At 41.1% G+C, this 10,980-nt stretch overlaps 1 long non-coding RNA gene across 1 annotated transcript; it reads right to left on the reverse strand.

Moving 5' to 3' along the window:
• Positions 1-810: 810 nt before the first annotated feature.
• On the reverse strand, positions 811-5,207 carry LOC123063251 (uncharacterized). Its single transcript, XR_006430217.1, has 5 exons — positions 4,564-5,207; positions 3,756-3,869; positions 3,199-3,363; positions 1,699-1,840; positions 811-1,114 (listed from the first exon to the last, which is right to left on the reverse strand). It is a non-coding gene; the product is annotated as an uncharacterized lncRNA (long non-coding RNA).
• Positions 5,208-10,980: the final 5,773 nt, after the last annotated feature.

Consider the following 10,980-nt stretch of genomic DNA (forward strand, 5'->3'; position numbering starts at 1 on the left):
AATTTGCTAAAATAGTAGCTGCTTACCCTGATTTCTAGTTGAACTAGTAAGCGGCACGTGCAACGCACGTCTTAACAAATATAAATATTAATACCCACTGTATTATTGGAGATTATACATTTTCATTATAATTTTAAATATTTTGTTAATTTCATTAACAATCGGGCACACAATATTGAGACAGTACTGTCTAAAATACATCACACACACTTAAATATTAGAAATATCTTACGACAAAAATCATTTGTTTGAAACAAATGCTCCAACAAATATTTTCACCCACTACAAGAAATATGTCAACTTGTGACCCTCACTATTGGTCTCTGAAAGGTCATAGTTTTTCATTTGCGACCTTTTTGTGACCAAAACCAGAAGGTCAAAAGCTGGCGGTCGTAAACTGAAATTATTGACCTTTTGTAAAAGGTCGTTGGTTCCACGACCAAATTTTTGGTCACAAGCAACCTCTCCAGACCACGTATGCATCCAGCGTGGTAAGCTGATGTGGCACAAGAATTAGCCCGGTCCGATTCGGTGTTTTACATGGGCCGAGCCCAACAATTCAGCCTATTTGTGTTTTTTTCCCGTCTGTCAATTTTTGGTTGGGTTCATGGGCCAAGCCCAACATTGCGGCCTTTTTATTGTTGGGTTGTGGCCTTTTTGTCTAAACGAATTTAGTTTTTCTTTTTTCCCAAAAGAAGGGTCCACTAATTAGACCGGTCCTGGTTGCTAGGTTCTATTAAAGTGGGACCCTTTTGGTAGCATCATATTATTCAGATTACAATTTGACAGAAATAAATAACCATGTTTAAATAAGAATAGACAAAAAACACAAGTAACATTTCAAATAACAACAACGAGAATCAATCAGTTATATCAGTCATACAGATATACTGGGCTCCTTCTGTCATGACACAGTTACAACACAGATACAAATACAATCGGTCACACAGATATAGGGACAATCACAATGAGAATTGACAATCAGCACAAACTGGGCTCCTGCTCCAGTCAGATGAAACTGTATGCATGACTAACTACGCGACCATAGTTGACTAGGCTACCTTCGCTACACTAGGACAACAATAGAACTATCATCATGCCTTCAACCATCGCCCTGTTACATGAATCAGAAGAGAAGAATCAAAACACTGGAGCCAATATATTATGAACAGAACATTCAAAAAAAGGACAAGTTCTTTAGAAAGATAACACAAATTCAGCTAATACAATGATTTTTGTTCCCCAGATAGTTAAGACGATATACTCATTCCTACAAGGTGACGCAAGAAAATAGAGCACTGTACTCATAGCATGCATAGTATCATTATTATGTTCATAGGGTTTATAGTGCCTGGACTTATTAGAGTGGTACCGTATGTTGTAGCCCATTTGAGATGTCTAGAAAGACTTATATTTAGGAACGGAGAGAGTAGAATGTAGCATGCGATAAAACCAAAGGATTAGCCAACAATAAAAGAAGGCACTTAATTAGTTCATTACATTTAGTTAAAACTGCTTCTATGAAGCGCAGGACTAAACCATTTAGTTAACACAACAAGAAGTGCCAAGGAGCATAGTATAGTACTGCACTAAAAGCACCAAGAATCTTCTAGACCAACAACAGAAACAACCAAGAAGCACTCATTTTTCAATTCATAGGGCTAAAAATATATTTATCAGAATGGCACTGAAATCAACCTCTTTATCTATCATCACAAGGTCAGTATGCTTGATAGGCCCATTATGAGTTTCCCTACGGTAATGCCACAGATGAGACAAAGGACGCACACATTGCTGTAGACATTGGCAAGACAGGAACCAACAAAATGGTGCTTGCCATCTGCAAGGAGAAAGCAGAATACCAAAAAGGTTAGGAAAACAATATAGAATGATAAAACAAAGAAGAGATGCACCCACTCATTAGAGAAGTAGCATGCCCAAAAAATGTGAAGCACAAATGGCCACCAAGAAAGCATATTGTTGTATACATTGACATGATAGGAACCAACAAAATGCAACAGACTAAAACCAAACTTTATACAGCAGGGAATGATTTACAATAACCAAAAGATTTTGCACAACAAGCAGTAAATAGGTAGTAGATATTAACACCCATGACATAGGACCAGCATAAAAAAAAGAGCATCGGTGTAGAACAAGCATATAATCAGTGTAGTCAGCAAAAGATAGGGGAAGAGAAATTGAAAAACCCAGAAAGAGCATTCATATATGAGGCACTAAGCTGTATGAACCAAAAGACTATTGACATCAGCTAGCAAAGAAATGGCAGTTGACACCACACATATCAGCCGACCACATGAAACAGCTAGAACAGACTGGTCAGCCATAGCGAACATGGTAAATAGAATAATGCACATATTGTAGAAGACACCACCAGCATGGATTCTAAGAAATGGATTGGAAGAGCTCAGGAAACACAATGTTCTTGGTCTGAGAATCAGTAGTACCATCTTCATTTTCAATCAGGATTTTCAAAGCCTTTTTTGAGGTCACACGCGACACTGCTACATAAAGCTGGCCATGCGTGAACACAGGTGCATTAAAGTATAGATCAACACTGCATAACACGTGTCCTACAATATTTTGACTCCTACCTATTTTCTTATTTTACAAAAGCTTGGCATGCGTGTATAGATCAACTTTATGTTGTGAATACATAAAGCTGGCCATGCGTGAACAGATGTGCATTTAAGAATGAAGAATACATTGACACATAGCACGAACCATGGACAAAAGTTGTTATGTAACCTGTCTACTCAGTAGGTGCCAATTTAGATGCACTGAATCGACACCAACTTGGGCAAGCTGGTGGTATGTGCAGAAACAACGAAACATTGCAAAAGCTCCTCTTTTCCCAAATTGTGTGGTGAGGAACCAGCCTATGCCCCCAATTCGTCCTGCAGAGGCAACTAGCGGCAATGACTTAAGCATGACCCCAGTTCCCCACAGCTGATTACCCTTGACTCATCCGAAATCTCCTAACAAGGTAGAAATTGGCAGGTCTATTTGGAGGAAAAAAGGATCTACTAAAATCTAGCTTACTAAATATTGGTTAGATCACAGGACTGTGCGCGCACACCGCAGATCCAACAGATCACAGCGCGAGACAACAGGACCCAAGTCTAACTAAACTGTGCAAACAAGAGGGAGACGGGTTCGGAGGAGCCGCGTTCGCACCTAGCCGGAGCCGACGATGATGTTGTTGATGGGGATGAAGATGAGCTTGACGAAGAAGCCGACGAACCCCATGACGACGAACCCGATCGCCGTCCGCGCCGCCACCTTGATGATCGACCAGGGAAGGGTGTCGTCGACCAGGGAAGGGCGTCCAGATTCTATCTTCTGCAAATCACAGGAAAAATAACAAACTTAGGGTGGTCTCAGAAAGCTAAACTGAGAAAGATTAAACAAAGCAAATGATATGGGCATGCATGATTGATTAGTCTGGAAGTGTGTTCTCTACATTTGCTTAGGGTGGCCATGTGATGGAGCATGCAGACAGCCACACTGGGCTACTGCATGTTGCATGTTGGGGTTGTATACTGACATGACATACTGTAGTGTAGGAGATTGACTGGGCTTTTTTATTGTTATGCTTCTGCACCTCTTGTCTCACTAACTAGATGATGTGAAGGACACATGGAATGGGATTACATTGCTAGATACCATGCACGATGTGCAGCTAGATAGATGAAATGGCATGAAACAAAATGAACCTAATATTTGCATTATACCAAGTAGTCGGACGTGTGGTGCATCTCTGCATCCGCTCATCGCGTCCTTCGACGAGCCGGTGCAGCTGGGGAGGGCTGCCACCACCGATGACCCCGAGGATCTGGATTAATCCCCTGAAGAAGCAAAAAACAACCAGCGAGATATTAATCAATCCCCCGAAACACCGTCAACACTCAGCAGGCAACACAAGTCAGTACATCAAAGAGCAACACGCCAGTTCGACCCAACATCTTTTTGCCTCTCCAATTTGCTAACAAGACTAGAGAATATTATACATCTCTAAACTAGGGCTCAGTTCTTTTGGGCGGCTTAAAAAATAAGCCGCCTCTCCTCAGCTTAAAAATAAGCCGCTACCAATTTTTTTTTAGGCTTCTATATTAGTTATCCTATAACTAGTCCAGAAGCCTCAATGAATGAGGGAGGCATCTTATGAAAAAAATCTGGGAAGGAGATGGCTTATTTTTTAAGCCGCTAAAAGAACTGGCCCTAGATGATGACAGATAATTCACGAAGTTTACCAATCGAACTAACAATTGCAGGATACTACAAACTTTAGTTAGTAACGGTACAATCGAGAAATATCATGAGATTTATCCGGCGAGGTAGCATCTAAACTAACTATAACAACATGGTGATCAACATGCAAATATGAACAGACTAGAGACCAATACAATGAGTTCATGCTATAGGCTCGAAATCAAACCAACACATATGCAGGCTAGTGCTACTTGAGAAAGACAGATCCACAAGGACTACTTCTTTCTACAGGTACCTACTTAGGCTGTCTGGGTAAGGGCAGGGACGAACCACATTGGTGCCCTCGGAGGCGTGCTCGACAGACTCGAAGAGGAAGCTGGGCGCCTAGCGGTCGTCCTCCCGGACGAGCCAGCACCGGCGTGAGGTGGTTGGAGAAGATGCAGCGCTGGAGGGGCAGCAGCGTGTTCCCCGCCGCAACCGCAGCCGCCGACCTGAAGGCATCCTCCTCCTCCCGCACCGATGCCCGCGCGTGCGACAGACGACCAACATTCAGTCATTCAGTCAATCGCGCAAAGCCACAACTAATCAGCACTGCAAGGTTCCAAAGCAGGGAGACCACAAAGAAGGGGGACTCACCGACGGCGTCGAGCTTCTGGAAGGCAGTGGCGGCGTGGCACGCGAAGACGGGGCACGCGCGAGGCAACAACGGCGATGAGGCAAGCGCGCTCGCGCGGCAGCCGACGGCGAGGCGCCCCTGCGGAAGCAGAGGCGGCGCGAGAATCCTTCTCGTCACGCGCGTCGACGGCTGCACGGGGCGCAGCGAGAGGAGCACGGTGCACGGCAGTGGGACGCGGGAGCTTCGAGAGGTGGGAGGGAGAGGGGAGGGGGAGCTCGATCTGAGGGAGGGAGACGACGGTGGGAGGGATCGAGGGGAGCGCCGTCGATGGCGGCGGCGAGGAGATGGGGAGGAGGGGTGCGATGGGATCTGGGTAGGGTTTGGGTAGGTGGATGCGGGTGGGGTTTTCTTTTACATTTTTTTCCTGTACATAAATGGATGGATGGATGGGTGCCATGTCATCGATCCGTGTGACAACGAATTCCATCAATGGGAATAGAGCACATATAATTGTGTTTTTTCTTTTGTTTTTATTCTACTTTATTCTACTTTTATGCCTAAGAAAGGTTTCATTTTCTTTAGACGAAAACTCAATTTTCCATTTTTCGAGTGCCCAAAATGGGTTTAATTGTGAAGGGCCTACCAAATATTTGTTGCAAAATTGGACCAAATCATTTTTCTAAAATATTAGGCCATATTTAACGCACAATTTACCAAATGGTTGGGTGTCAAAAAACTTTTATCCACCTCTCGTGAAAAAGACAGATTTTCGCCGATTCAGCAAGAAGCGGGTCAAATTTGAACTGTAGCTACCTCGTAGTTTGCTCTTTATTTTTTTCAAAAATCATTTCTAGGTACATAAGTATCTATTTAATCAGAGAAACATCAAAAGGTCTCCAAGATTCAACAACTAGTTAGGAACGGTCAAGCCCGCCGTTTTGACCGCATTTTGAAACGGGCATAAAAAATTCAAAAAATTGGAAAACCTTCGCATTGTGTCATCATATGTGACCAAGTTTCCAGGACAAATAACAAACTTGTAATACAATAATTATTTTAAAAAAGTGTTCTCAGAAACGAGCTATCACGTGTGGAGATCAATGGCTTTCAAGCCAAATGATCAATCTTATGGCCACATGCATGGCATAGTTTGTTCAAACGATCTCATATTATGCACAAGGATGCATATTGGAATGGCAAACAATGTTGCCTAAGGAAGTTTTCATTTTCTTTGGACGAAAAAACCATTTTCCATTTTTCGAGTGCCCAAAAAGAGGTTTTTTTTGTGAAGGACCTCCCAAATAATTGTTGTAAAATTGGACCAAATCATTCTTCTAAAATACTAGGCCATATTTAATGCACAATTGACCAAATGGTTGGGTGTAAAAAGTTTTGATCCACCTCTGGTGAAAAAGACAAATTTTCGTCGATTCAGCTCGAAGCGGGTCGAATTAGAACTGCGGATGCCTCATAGTTTGCTCTTTATTTTTCCAAAAATCATTTCTAGGTACATAAGTATCTATTTAGTCAGAGAAACATCAAAAGTTTTCCAAGATTCAACCACTAGCTAGGAACGGTCATTCCCGCCGTTTTGACCGCATTTTGGAACACGCATAAAAAATTCAAAAAAAATCAAAAAAATGGAAAACCTTCGCATTGTGTCATTATATGTGGTCAAGTTCCCAGGAAAAATAACAAACTTGTAATACGACAATTATTTTTAAAAAGTGTTCTCAGAAATGAGCTATCATCTCTAAAGATTTATGGCTTTCAAGCCAAATGATCAATCTTATGGCCACATTAATGGTATAGTTTGTTTAAATGATCTCATATTATGCACAAGGGTGTATATTGGAATGGCAAACAATGTTTCCTAAGGGAGTTTTCATTTTCTTTGGACGAAAAATCAATTTTCCATTTTTCGAGTGCCCAAAATGAGTTTTTTTTGTGAAGGACCTACCATATATTTGTTGCAAAATTGGACCAAATCAATTTTATAAAATACTAGGCCATGTTTAATGCACAATTGACAAAATGGTTGGGTGCCAAAAGTTTTTATCCACCTCTGGTGAAAAAGACAAATTTCTCCTGATTTAGTAGGAAGCGGGACAAATTTGAACTGCAGCTGCCTCATAGTTTGCTCTTTATTTTTTAAAAAACTAATTTCTAGGTAGAAAAGTATCTATTTAATCAGAAATACATGGTCTGGTAGCGATACGTTGAGGTTTGGGTGGTGGCCCAGGGCCCCAACTCCAAAGCGCGTAGACTCGCATGCCCGCCGCGTGGTCACCGCGTGACCGTGGTGTTGCCACGCGTTCTGGGCGGCCTAGGCATGTCTAGTGGGTTGGGCACTCCCCTTTTAGGTGTCAGGAAGAAGAAGGCAATAGAAGAATCTCACGAGGAGACTGAACCGAGCTCAAACATGAATTAGCACCCAAGTGTTTGATTAGTGGTACGGGAAATGCACATGGTCAATGGGCTTGAGTTTTGGCCGAGGATGATCATCTACTAAGGAAACTATCTTGGAAAATTTGCAGCTCAAATGGAGGAGCCTAGGTGTCACTTGCTTTGCAACGTACCACACTGGACAGAAATATGAATGTTGAAGCCACACTCACATGTATTGTTAGATGAGGCTCAAATTTTGTGGAGAGCTATGATTTGGGAATATAGAAGATGTGGCAAAAATTCAGCTCACTAGGATATGCCTAGCCAGTACTTCCTTCACAACAGTTCGAGCTGAACAAAAACTTTGGAAATTTGCCGAGGAAGATTTACCAGTCAAATGGAGTTGAATATTGTCATGAGACAATGATTTGGATAGTAAAGAATGCCTAATTTTTTGGGAATTTTGGGAATGACAGAAATATAGGTTGCTTCACAACCTAGGGCAAAAATTGACACATGGACATGACACATAGGCAAAACTGATGAGGTGGCGCCTTGTCATAGCAATAAGTATCAATGCATCCACGTTCACAACCTCATGACCATTTATATTGGTCGTAATCGGGTAGAAATAAGGTCATTGGCGCCTCATGTTTGATTTGTGACCATTTGGTGTAAGCAATTTCAGGGTTTGAGCCCTTCCAAGCGAAATGGCCGTGAATTTACGACCAATTCAGCTGGGGTCTCTAAAAGAAGGAAATAAGTTGACATATTTCTTGTAGTGACCCATTGTTTAGATCATACATAGTGTTGTGGAAACCCTACCGGTGCAAGGTTCAAATCATGAAAGAGCTATACCTTTACACATTCCAGCAAATGATATCAAAAGAATGAACTTAACAGTCCCATATACCATTACAATAACAGAAATTCAGCAGAAATCACCATTCAACTAATAAACAGCAATGCGCCCCACCTAACAAATGCTCTCAGCATCATTAGAAATCAGGGTAAGCTGCTACTATTTTAGCAAATTAATTAGAATCCATAGTTTCATACAGATTACAGAGATAAACACACATTCTAGAAAGACAGTCTCAACAGCATCGACATATTCTCACAACATGAATTCGTCGCCACTCCTGACTCCTGAGCATGCGAACAACAAGACCACACAAACCAGAAGCTTGCGAAGAGAATTGATAAATCAGTGTTTTAATCTCCAGCAACATACAAAACTTTCCCCACCAAGCAGCGGTGCACATAAAATTCGATACCTAGTTCCAATGTGGACAAGCTTCGTAACATCTGGCACAACCCCTTGGCCTAGATTTCGTGATCAAGTGATGAAAAGATATTGTCAACTTTTTTAAGGCTGTTGCCCAACTGAATAACCGTTGCACAAAATCATGATATTCACTAATTTCTACTTCTTGGAGGCGATCGAGCACAAGTTTCTCAGTTTTCCAGTGTGTTGGCTGATCACAAATGCAACTCGATGGGCATGGAGTCTGTGCCTGAAGTGAGTAGAATATCAACTTTGTAAGATTAACCAATACATTTCATGGCAAAAAAGAGATGAAATAATAAATTATCAAACTGCCTGAGTACTTCGACATGCATCAACACAATTTACAAAAGAACACCGGGAAATAGTTTGAAGTTAGGATACTACAAAAAATATGTTTGTTCTGTGAAAGAGATGCAGGTACGACAAACACTATTATAGAAGTCACACAAATTCTTAGTCATGATAATGTTCAGCTCTACCTTTGGACTTCACTGTCAATGAAACCTCTTAAAAAAGATATCGTAATTAACTAATAAAATTTTCTCCAAGTACTTACTCTAATTGTGTCATCAAGATTGAGCCTGCCAGGCAATAAAGCACCATATATCCTCACATACATTAGAAAATAAATAGTACGTCACTTTGCTAAACTTGAAGATGAAAGTATTAGCACTTACATGAGCCATATAAATTCCACGGTTAAAGTTTGAAGACAAGGTATAAGTATTAAACGAACACCTAGAGTTGAGCAACTGGCAATCAAGTCTAGGTATGCCTGAAAGTGCTAGTGTGTATTGTTTTATGTGACTAACCTGATAACTCAAGCATTATAAGTGCTTTAAAAAGATATAAACAAATTAAGGATAGTTTTAAGTGTCAACGTTCTTACACGAGTGCACACTTCCAGAATGTGGAATGAGTTGGCGCCAAAGCAATGTTCGTTTGACATCACAGTCAGGGGCAAGCATGTAAGTCAGGGAGCCTTGTCATGTCTTCTATCAAGTACCGATCGTTGCCTATATCCTGCAAAACTACTATACTGAGGACATGTATTTGGAAAAATCAACTGCTGAACTGGTGCTTTTCCAGGGTAAAGAAACATATATCCAGTTTTAAAGATTTTTTCCTTCCAACATAATGAAAGGTAATATGATTTCGAGTGCTTTTGAACATGTATTCACGATTCTGAACAAACATTGGCAAGATGTTACCCCAAGGTGCCCAAATAATAAGTAAAGCATGCTAACAAACATGGTACGATGGCACTAACAAGTTGGGAAGTGCACACAAAATTAAAATGAAGTGCATGTGTGCAGTAAGGGAAAAAGGATTCAGCAGGTCACAATTTCTGAAAAATAAACAGCCCAGAAAAACCATTGAAAAATCATTCTTTTGCGGAGAAGAAAATACATGTTCATCCTAGTGAGGCACTACTAATTAATAAGTACTACAAAATCAATGTCGAGGCAATTGAAACAACGTGGAGCGAGAAATAATGTGCTCAGCAAACCCTATAAAAATGGCCGAGCTGGACGCTTGACTAACAGCTCCTTAATCTACTACGTCTTTTGTAAGATCATATTTGGCCCACCTCTTTAGAAAAATGTATCAGACGAAGAGGTTTTAAATACCTCGTAAGCAACCCTATCAGACTCTAAATTGGCATGTTGGTGTTAGAACTTTTTTTGCAGCCTGCTATTTCGACCTTTTCTTTGTACTACCTTTAAAATCTCTGAGCGAACAAATCCCATTATGTAAGGCCATAAAGGGATATAAAAAACTAAAATTTTGACTGGTCAAAGAATAAACTGAATTACATCACTATATTGAGACAAAAAACACCACAGGAATGAACATATTCGAAACACAATAATTCGACTAGCTGAAAACTGCCTTAGTGCTAATATTACATAGATTCTTAGATTGTCTTACATTCAGCAACGGCATTGCATGCCGTAGCTATAATAATAAAATTACATGACAAAGGTAAACAAACTCTTCTGGATCCTGACAAGTTATAAGCTCGAAAGCACCTAACATGAAAAAGACATGCATTCGACTATGCGCGGGGGAATGACTTGGGCCATGACATGGTGACTGGGATGACAGAACACAAGGAGCGCGGGTTTATTGAGTCAAGTGCTCTTGTTGACTGGTATATCCATGGACTAAAACCAAATGTAATTATTGCATAAGATCCGTTATCTCCTGCAGCTCTAACCCTCATGGCATAAAAATCTTCACCCCCCACGTAGTATGGCCCACCAGCGATGATCTTAACCCAAAATGATGGGGGTATATCGCGACCAATGATCTGCTCAAGATCATGCTTTCCATGAAGGATCCATCGCTTCTCTTGGACGGCCATGTCGCATGACCAATGCTGCAACATGGCGCCAACAAGACCAAGAATGCATTTTTTTTAGAAAAGGAGGATGACCCCCGGCCACTT

Source organism: Triticum aestivum, chromosome 3A (assembly GCF_018294505.1).
Source record: "Triticum aestivum cultivar Chinese Spring chromosome 3A, IWGSC CS RefSeq v2.1, whole genome shotgun sequence".
Lineage (NCBI taxonomy): Eukaryota > Viridiplantae > Streptophyta > Magnoliopsida > Poales > Poaceae > Triticum > Triticum aestivum.